We start from the raw sequence: 10,301 nt of genomic DNA, 5'->3' as shown, positions 1-10,301 counted from the left end.
AGGGACAGAGAATTCCTGCACCAAGAAGTTGGCAACAACCAACCTCACAGCTTGCTTTTGGAAAAGTTGTGCTGAGAGCTTTGGGGGAGTTTGGGGCTTTTGTAGGGGTGTGAGCCCTCCATTCTTCTTACAGGGCCCAGCAACAAATTTTTCTTTGCTCCAAACTCAGATGTTTCCATTTGTTTGGTCTCACTATGCATTGGAAATATAAACTACCTTTCACTAACAACACAGGTCAGTTAATTGAAGCACTCCGTAATCCCAGGATGTGTCTGAAACCACATTCATAGTGGCCCCCTGGCTTCATTGTAAATGCCTAGTTGAACCATAGTTGCCCCAACTTGATTTTTAAATGCCCCCCCCCCGCCCCAGCCCAGTGGTTAAAGCCAAAGTCACTGCATGTTTAATAGGCCATAAACAGGATGTTAGGGGTAGCCAAAATTCAAGTCATATATAAGCCAGAATGACTTCTCCATACCTTAATATGTGACAATTTCTCCCATCTGTATAAAATAATTTTATTTCAATTTGTGCAGAAAAGGTAGTGAAGCCAATGACAATGACCTTTCAAAAATCTGCTCATTCTCAAGCATATGAATATATTACCTTGCGTGGCAAAAGGGACTTGTGTAGATGTGCTTAAATTAAGAATATTGACTTGGGGAGGCTTTCAGGAGTAGTTGTGTGAGTGCAAGAAAATCCAAGCATCTTAGATAAGACAGAGGAGGGACAGAGGGTCAGAGCCAGAGAAGGAGGTGAGAGGACAGGGGCTGAGACAGTGACGTGACTGCAGGTGGGACCAGGAAGCGAGGGAGTCGTGGGGCCTCTGGAAGCTGGTGAAGGCAAACAACAGACCCCGCCCGATCCTCCAGAGCAGCCCTGCTGACACCGTACGCCGGTCCAGTGAGACCCATTTTGGATTTCTGACTCCAGAACTGCAAGAGAAGGAACTTGGGGTAATCTGTTACAACAGCAACCAAGAACTAATCCAGGCAAAGAAATGTAACTTTTTTCAAAAGAAATACAGAACACAAGTGAGTGGAGTTATTTTGTATCCAGGAGTTAGAATGAGAAAAGGTTATGATAATGTTGCTCAGGAAATCAATGGAAAGGCCACTGTCCTAAGGGGGGAGCTGTAAGCAGAGGCCCAGGACCCTCCCTGTGGGCATGGGAGCTGTGGAAGGGGAGGTTCCGGCAGCCGAGCAGGGAGGGACTGTGTGCTTAGAGCCTCTAAGAGCATCTGGGCTGGAAGACGGAGGCCTCCCTGAGATCTGTGCTTCGGCACCTTAACCAGCAGCTGAGCACAGCTTCCAAAAGATGAGAGGTGGAGAAAAGAAATGAGCTGTGGGAATTAATCAATATATTAATTAATGAAAATATGTTTCAGTTATGTTTCTCTCTTCCTTATTATACTTAGTAGAATGTGACAGCAGTATTTTATTTAATGCTTTAATAAACTTTTTTTTTTTTTTTTCAAAAGATTCAGCATAGTAAGGTCCTTCCCCAAACCTGAATTAAAAGCTGCTTGTGTTGCATGTGGCTCATCCATTTAGACATGAAGATGTTGATAGGAAATATACAAGCCGGGCCTGAATTACACAAATGTTTGTATCCTAGCTCTACCCACTCCTTGTCCATGTGAGGTTGGAGAGACTGACTAGCCACCCCTAACCTCACTTTCCTTACTTCTACAGCAGAGATGAAATGTTATTATATTATATAGCTGTATGGAGAATTACATGAGATAATGTGTGTATTAGCTCATATCTGAGCTCGCACTATAAAGCAAGTTGAGCACCAAAGAATGGATGCTTTTGAAATGTGGTGTTGGAGAAGACTCTTGAGAGTCCCCTTGGACTGCAAAGATATCCAACCAGTCAATCCTAAAGGAAATCCACCCTGAACATTCATTGGAAGGACTGATGGTGAAGCTGAAACTCCAATTCTTTGGCCACCTGATGCAAAGAACTGTCTCACTGGAAAAGACCTTGATGCTGGGAAAGATTGAAGGCAGAAGGAGAAGGGGACAACAGAGGATGAGATGGTTGGATGGCATCATCAACTTGCTGGACATGAGTTTGAGTAAGCTCCGGGAGTTGGTAATGGACAGGGAAGCCTGGCGTGCTGCAGTCCATAGGGTCACAAAGAGTCAGACATGACTGAGCGACTGAACTGAACTGAGGTCACACAAGCAATTTCCAAGTGGCTGAGTGGTAAAGAACCTGCCTGCCAATATGCAGGAGACATGGGTTCAATCCCTGGGTTGAGAAGATCTCGTGGAGGAGGAAATGGCAACTCATTCCAGTATTCTTGCCTGGAAAATCCCACAGACAGAGGAGCTTGGCAGGCTATAGCCCATAGGGTCGCAAAGAATCGCATGTGACTGAGTGAGCCCACACATGCAAGGTCACATACCAATCCCAATAATCCCAATGAATGAGTTGAAATACTTTGTGTTCCTTGTCCACGTGGTCCCCAGGGTGATCACTCTTACTGTCAGACTTCAGTCATGCACTGGGCCCTTTTCATTTCCCACGGGCTGTTTCTACTTTTCCATCTTCAGCCATCCACACTGATGTTAATTACTTCCAACTGAAACTCCACCTTCCCTTGTGTGTGGTTGGAGGGATGGGTGGGAAATAGCCTTCCTCTGTGCCCACGGAGCCCTTAAATTCAAGATCTTATTTAATCCTTAGAAAAAGCCTCTGACGTAGCACAACTATTCTTATTTTCCAAAACACAGAACTGAGACGTGGTGCTTTTAGTAACTTGGCCAGGATTGATCTCATATGGTCTCTACCTGCAGAAATTTGAAGCAGGATTTCAGTTCCTCAACCAGAAATTGAAGTCAGGCCACAGCAGTGAGAGCACTGATCCTGCCCAGTGGCCAGTGAAAAGGTCCTCTCCAGTCGACGCTATAGAAATAAAATCTGACAAAATGGATGGAAAATATTGAAAACAGTCAACAGTTTGTTTATTAGAAGGAAGAAGGGTACTCTTGGACACACACACAGGGTGGCTCAGCGAGAGAGTTGCACCCTCTTAGTTTGAATCCCTTATGTGGGGTGTTTCTTCCAGGTTCCCTCTGACCAGTCACCTTGCTTTGCTGAGCTCTGAGTCTGTGTTGGGTGTATCTCACGGTCTTCCCCGGTGCGCATGCCCATCTCATAGCCAAGCCGGGCTCTAGTGAAGAGGACTATGGGTAGGTTGACATCACCTACTATGGGGTGGTGCCTCCTCCTTTTGACTTCCGAGCAGCCTTTCTCTGGATGTGTATTCAGGAAAGCCTCCTTGACCTGGAGAATGAGAAATACATGGTCTCTTTATCTGGGCAGTGCCCAACTTCTTCTTTCTCCTGCTATTGCCTTCATCTTGGAGTATGTGTCCATAGGGGACAAACTCCAGCTGCTCAACTTGGGATACATATTTCTGGTGCCTCAGAATCACACCGTGAACGATTTAGTGAGTGAGAAGCCAAAACTTAAACTCAGACAAGTCTGATTCCTGGGCACTCATACCCACAAGAAGTTCTCTTCCTGTACTTTTCAGAGCTCAATGGTTGTACTTTTTTTTTTTTTTTTAAGTAGCTCCTGTAGATTTCTCTAATTACCAAAATACTGTCTATTTATTTATTGTAGCCAGATTTGAAAATATTTATAATCGTGAAAGAAGGAATTTTAATTCACCTGTAACCCACAATCCCCCAAATCTACCTATTAGATATGACCTCTCTTGGCTTACTTTCTTTCCATTTTAAATATTTGCCTGATATAAAAATTACTATTGCCCAGCTAGCTCAGTTGGTAGAGCATAAGCGTATTAAAAGGTACTAGCTTTGTTTCATCAAATTGTTATTGCTGAGCATTTAAGATTATTTCTCATTTTAGAATAAATATTCAAACAGGTAAAACTTTATAGCTTATTATCTACTTGGTATAAATCCCCAGAAATGAGAAATGAAATCCCTAGGCCAAATAGGAAACATTTTAAAGGGTTTTGATTTGTATGTGCCACCAAAGAAGCAAACAAGACAAATTGTAGAGTACACAGATCTTCATGAATGAAAGCGACAGTCTTTGTTAATGGGTAAGATATTATATTGAAAGATTCTTACCTCTTTGTGCAGGAGAAAATATTATTTCACTCTTAATTTGGTTTCTTTTTCTATTTTCTGGCAACAATTTATATTTTTCATTTCAACTTTCTTACTTACGTATCTTGCCAATTTTTCTGCTAAAGTGTTTACACTGCTATATATTTATAGGAATTATTGGGAATACCAGACCTCTATCAGCTGTTAGAAATTACATTGTGTGGGGTGGGGGGGCGAGCGGGGGGGAGAAGCAGTAACATTCTGAGTTTGTGGTTCTCCTCTTATTTTTTGACAAATAATAGTTTAACAGTATTGTGTAGTAAAACTCTTTAAACTTTTTCTGTGTAGTTTGGCATTTAGGATAATATTATTTTCTTGTAGTTGCCTTAACAAAAGACCACAGGCTGGAGGCGAGCAGGGAAGGAATCTTAAGCAGCAAAAATGGATTTCCTCACAGTTTTGGGGGCCGGAAGCCCAAGGTCAAGGCATGATGAGCTGTGGTTTCTCCTGAGGCCTCTCCCTGCCTGGACAGGCAGCCTCCTCAGTGTGTGCTCATGCCATCTGCCCTGTGCACACACAGCCTGTGTTCTTTGCTGCTCCAAGTTTCCTCTTTCATAGGGAAGGGGCACAGCCTGATTGGATTAGAGTCCACTTTAACAGCCTCATTTTACTGTTTAACTCTTTAAAGGCCATAGATATATGTTTAGTCACATTTTGACATACTAGGGGTTAGGGCTTAAACATGTGAACTTGGGGGACAAAATTCAGTTCATAACAGTTTATAAATATCTTCCTTGTCTCATGACCATAGAAATATTATTAGTTTTCATCTTGAAGTTCATGGCATCATGTTTTCTATTTATATTCCACTTGGAATTTATTTGGATGTGTGGTATTTTTTTTGGGGGGGGGAGGGATACATAGGGAAAGTGCACAGGTAATACAAAAGTATTTAAATGTAAAAGAGTAAAAAAGAAACCGTATTCACACCACCTGTCTTCAGAAATAAGATCAGATCAGCTGCTCAGTCGTGTCCGACACTTTGCGACCCCATGAAGCGAAGCACACCAGGCCTCCTAGTCCATCACCAACTCCCAGAGTTCACTGAGACTCACTTCCATCGAGTCAGTGATGCCATCCAGCCATCTCCTCCTCTGTCATCCCCTTCTCCTCCTGCCCCCAATCCCTCCCAGCATCAGAGTCTTTTCCAATGAGTCAACTCTTCGCATGAGGTGGCCAAAGTACTGGAGTTTCAGCTTAAGCATCATTCCTACCAAAGAAATCCCAGGGCTGATCTCCTTCAGAATGGACTGGTTGGATCTCCTTGCAGTCCAAGGGACTCTCAAGAGTCTTCTCCAACACCACACTTCAAAAACATCAATTCTTCGGTGCTCAGCCTTCTTCACAGTCCAACTCTCACATCCATACATGACCACAGGAAAAACCATAGCCTTGACTAGATGGACCTTTGTTGGAAAAGTAATGTCTCTGCTTTTGAATATGCTATCTAGGTTGGTCATAACTTTCCTCCCAAGGAGTACGCATCTTTTAATTTAATGGCTGCAGTCACCATCTGCAGTGATTTTGGAGCCCAGAAAAATAAAGTCTGACACTGTTTCCCCATCTATTTCCCATGAAGGGATGGGACCAGATGCCATGATCTTCGTTTTCTGAATGTTGAGCTTTAAGCCAACTTTTTCACTCTCCTCTTTCAGTTTCATCAAGAGGCTTTTTAGTTCCTCTTCACTTTCTGCCATAAGGGTGGTGTGATCTGCATATCTGAGGTGATTGATATTTCTCCCAGCAATCTTGATTCCAGCTTGTGCTTCTTCCAGCCCAGCGTTTCTCATGATGTGCTCTGCATATAAGTTAAATAAACAGGGTGACAATATACAGCCTTGATGAACTCCTTTTCCTACTTGGAACCAGTCTGTTGTTCCATGTCCAGTTCTAACTGTTGCTTCCTGACCTGCATACAGATTTCTCAAGAGGCAGATCAGGTGGTCTGGTATTCCCATCTCTTTCAGAATTTTCCACAGTTTATTGTGATCCACACAGTCTTCAGAAATAGGACATTCTAATTCCTCTGTATCTCAACCCTCTGACATTTCCCTGTTTTTATTAGAGATTCCCACTTGCATATGAATTCCTAAAAAATACTTTGGATTTTCCTTTTTTTTTTTTTTTTTTTTTGGTCTTTGTATAAGTGCAATCACACAATGATTATCCTCTTGTGGTGTGATTATTATTTCGCTTCCAATGTTGGTTTCTGCGCTTCGTTTCATGTTATTGCCTGCAGGTGATTAGCTTTACCATTTAGCTGCCATACTCTAAGTATACTTATGGTGGTGGTGTAGTCACTACATTGTATCTGACTCTTGCAACCCCAAGGACTGTAACCTGCTAGGCTCCTCTGTCCATGGAATTTCCCAGGCAAGAATACTGGAGTGGGTGGCCATTCCCTTCTCCAGGGGATCATTCTGATCCACGGATCAAACCTTTGACTCCTGCATTGCAGGAGGATTCTTTATCACTGAGCCACCAGGGATGCCCTTTTACTAATGAATATTGTAATGTTTCCTGTGCCCATTACTATTATAGACATAGATCACATGTGTCTGCTCTACGGCTTGGGTAAGAATTAATAAAGCCTAGGGAATGAACACAGTCGATATACCTATTAACCAAAAACAACAGTTTCTGTCTCTGAGCCAATTCTGTATCTAAGCCAATATTTTTAATGTCCTTTTAAAATGTTTACTCAACTGTGGCATGTGGAAAAGTGCTTGATTATGATTCTAATATGCATTCAATTTATGACAAATGAGCTTGACCATCTTTTAAATTTTTCATTGGAATTCATACTTTACCTTCCATGAAATAAATGCTTATGTCTTTTTCACATCTTTCATGATTTAGTTTTGAAAGTTCTTTATATTGATTGCACATATCATCTACTACATGTCTTTTCGCTCATTCTTTTTATGATGTCTTTTAATGGCCAGTTCTTAATCATAACATGTTTATATTTATCAATATTTTCTTCATGGTTTCCACTTTGTGCGTCTTTTGAAGTTCTTCATTACCCTGACATCACAAGAGCATTGTTATGTATAGTTCTAAAGATTTTCTGTGTGTTTCACCTTGAATTTCATTTGACCTGGAACTGATGTGTCTGCTTTGATTCTGAAGGGAAGCAGATTCCTCTCCAGCAAAGCCTGTGGAAACCAGTGGCCACACAGCCACCTCTTTACGTCTCCTCCCTCCCACAGCCTCAACTTGGACTGAAGGAGACATGAAGAAAGGAAGGATAAGACAGGGCAGATGGAGATGGGGGCTGATGTTTTCCATAAGTGGGGTGCAGTCTTCCTCTAAAAGGGGGCATTTGAGTATAGACCATGTAGACTGTGAGGGAACGAGACATTCATTGCTGGAAGAGAAGCACATTTCAGCAAAACACAGGGAAAGTGGAAATTCTTTGCCCAGCGAAGTGCTCGGAGATTTCAGAGACAGCGAGGCGGCCGGTGCGGTCAGTGTGTGTGAGGATGCGTCAGGAGGAGAGACACCAGGGCCCGGGCTCGTGTTCACAAGCTTGTGCCCATCAGGTCAGCCCCATCCCCTGCCTGCTTAGGAAGCGTCTTGTTAAGGAAACAACTTGACTGTCCCTCTGACTCCTAGATAGAGCAAGGGGACCCTCCACTGCACTGTGATGGAGTTTACTTTCTATTACATCATGAAAGGATGACTGTCTTAGAGAGGAGACTTTCGGTCTATTTTGCTGTTTTTTGTCTTTGGTATCCTTAAGTGACAAGAATGGTCACTTCTCAATACATATTAAATAATGAACAAATGAATGCAAAGGAGCCCTGGTAGCAATTCCTTCTGACTTCACTTGCCCCAGTAGGAAGAAGGTGCAGTTGGAGCGCAGGGCCGCTGCTAACAGACTCTATGAAGGGTCAGGGCTGCTTTCCCCTTGAAGAGGTCCACAGAGCGAGTCTCAGCCGCAGCTCCCTGCTGGGCCTGGCCCGCTCTCCTCTCGGTCTCTGTCCCCTTGGTCAGCACTGCTGTCTGCAGGCGCTGTGGGCTGACCTCCAGCCTCACTTGCCTTTCCTTGTCTCCTCTCGGCTGTCCCAGATTCACGGGTGCCCATCTGAAACACAGAACAAAGATCTGAAGTCATTGCCCGCTGAGGGCTGAAACCCAGAACTCTGGTTGATTTATGTTGTTTCAGACAATGCAGGCATTAGCCTGTCCCTAGACAGAGGGACTGGCCATGCTGCCCAGGCGAGTCTCACCTCACAGACAGCCTCCTGCCATTTCACCTTGCCTTTTGCCTCCTTGGGGTGTCCTGCATGTGACCGCCACTGGTGTTCCTCACACTAACCCCTGGAGGGGTGAATTATGTCCAGCCCCAGCCTTGAGGCTGCAGTGGTTGATGACTCGAGACCTGGTCAACGTGGCCATGTCGTCAGGGTGAGCGCAGGGGCAAAGGTGCCCGTGGCCAGGAGAGTCACACAGCACAGCCTGAGGACCAGGTGGAGGGAGCTTCCCAAGGGGCCGAGACTCCAAAGGGTCGACTGGAGCCCTGAGAAGTGGATGCTTCAAAGACAATGTGGAAGCTGGATCTTGCGTGTGAACTGAGAGCAGTGAAGTCACCGCAAGAGAAAACTGAGGGAGGGAAAGAGAAGCAGCGTGCAGAAGAGGCAGAGCAGAAAGCCCCGGATGTGCAGAAGGAGTCCCGCCAGAAGACAAGGGGAGTGGACAGAACAGAGGCCAGGCGGCGAAGGGCCTTCAGGGTCCAGCAGAGGGTTCCCGGCCTCGGCCACTATGCTGCCCATGGAGTTGGGAAGGGTGAAGTTGTGTAGGAAAGCAACATCAGTTCAGTTCAGGTGCTCAGTCGTGTCTGACTCTTTGCAACCCCATGAATCACAGCTCGCCAGGCCTCCCTGTCCATCACCAACTCCAGGAGTTCACTCAAACTCATTTCCATCGAGTCGGTGATGCCATCCAGCCATCTCATCCTCTGCCGTCCCCTTCTCCTCCTGCCCCCAATCCCTCCCAGCATCAGAGTCTTTTCCAATGAGTCATCTCTTCGCATGAGGTGGCCCATGTACTGGAGTTTCAGCTTTAGCATCATTCGTTCCAAAGAACACCCAGGACCGATCTCCTTTAGAATGGACTAGTTGGATCTCCTTGCAGTCCAAGGGACTCTCAAGAGTCTTCTCCAACACCACAGTTCAAAAGCATCAATTCTTTGGCGCTCAGCTTTCTTCACAGTCTAACTCTCACATCCATACATGACTACTGGAAAAACCATAGCCTTGACTAGACGGACCTTTGTTGGCAAAGTAATGTCTCTGCTTTTGAATATGCTATCTAGGTTGGGCATAACTTTCCTTCCAAGGAGTAAGTGTCTTTTAATTTCATGGCTGCAGTCACCATCTGCAGTGATTTTGGAGCCCAGAAAAATAAAGTCTGACACTGTTTCCACTGTTTCCGCATCTATTTCCCATGAAGTAATGGGACCAGATGCCATGATCTTCGTTTTCTGAATGTTGAGCTTTAAACCAACCTTTTCACTCTCCTCTTTCAGTTTCATCAAGAGACTTTTTAGTTCCTCTTCACTTTCTGCCATAAGGGTGGTGTGATCTGCATATCTGAGGTGATTGATATTTCTCCCGGCAATCTTGATTCCAGCTTGTGCTTCTTCCAGCCCAGCGTTTCTCATGATGTACTTTGCATATAAGTTAAATACTCAGGGTGACAATATACAGCCTTGATGTATTCCTTTTCCTATTTGGAACCAGTCTGTTGTTCCATGTCCAGTTCTAACTGTTGCTTTTTGACCTGCATACAGATTTCTCAACAGGCAGGTCAGGTGGTCTGGTATTCCCATCTCTTTCGTTTATTATGATCCACACAGTCAAAGGCTTTGGCATAGTCAATAAAGCAGAAATAGATGTTTTTCTGGAACTCTCTTGCTTTTTCAATGATCCAGCGGATGTTGGCAATTTGATCTCTGGTTCCTCTGCCTTTTCTAAAACCAGCTTGAACATCAGGAAGTTCATGGTTCACATATTGCTGAAGCCTGGCTTGGAGAATTTTGAGCATGACTTCACTAGCTTGTGACATGAGTGCAAGTGTGCAGTAGTTTGAGCATTCTTTGGGATTGGAATGAAAATTGACCTTTTCCAGTCCTGTGGCCACT

This window comes from Bubalus kerabau, chromosome 1 (genome assembly GCF_029407905.1).
Source record: "Bubalus kerabau isolate K-KA32 ecotype Philippines breed swamp buffalo chromosome 1, PCC_UOA_SB_1v2, whole genome shotgun sequence".
NCBI lineage: Eukaryota > Metazoa > Chordata > Mammalia > Artiodactyla > Bovidae > Bubalus > Bubalus kerabau.
This window is presented reverse-complemented; position numbering follows the sequence as displayed.